This window comes from Mandrillus leucophaeus, unplaced genomic scaffold (genome assembly GCF_000951045.1).
Source record: "Mandrillus leucophaeus isolate KB7577 unplaced genomic scaffold, Mleu.le_1.0 Scaffold77, whole genome shotgun sequence".
In the NCBI taxonomy this organism is placed as follows: Eukaryota; Metazoa; Chordata; class Mammalia; order Primates; family Cercopithecidae; genus Mandrillus; species Mandrillus leucophaeus.
The window spans coordinates 3,325,190-3,325,786 of NW_012108363.1; positions in this window are offsets into that span (position 1 = coordinate 3,325,190).

Consider the following 597-nt stretch of genomic DNA (forward strand, 5'->3'; position numbering starts at 1 on the left):
AGAAAGAAAGAAAGAAAGAAAGAGAGAGAGAGAGAAAGATCTCCCTATGTTGTCCAGGTTTGTCTTGCACGCCTGGCCTCAAGCAATGCTCCTGCCTTGGCCTCCCAGAGTTCTGAGATTATAGGTATAAGCCATGGTGACCAGCTCCCACTCTCATGATAATTAATCCACTCTTATGATAACCCTTTAATCCTTTAATTTATTAGTGGATTAATTCATTAATGAGGGCAGAGGCTTCATGATCCAATCACTTCTTGCTATGGTTACATGGAGTATTAAGCTTCAACATGAGATTGGAGGGGACAAACATTCAAACCATTGCAATGTAGATTCAACTTTTTTCTTTTTTTTAAGAGACAGCATCTTCTTCTGTCACCCAGACTGGAGTGCAGTGGCATGATTTTAGCTCACAACAGCCTCAAACTCCTGGGCTCAAGTGATCCTTCCCACCTAAGCCTCCCAAGTAGCTAGGACGAAAGGCGTGCACCACCTCACCTGACTAATTTTTTTTTGTAGACAAAGGATCTAGTTATATTGCCCATGATGGCCTTAAACTGCTGCCTTCAAGCAGTCCTCTTGCCTCAGCCTTTCAAAGTG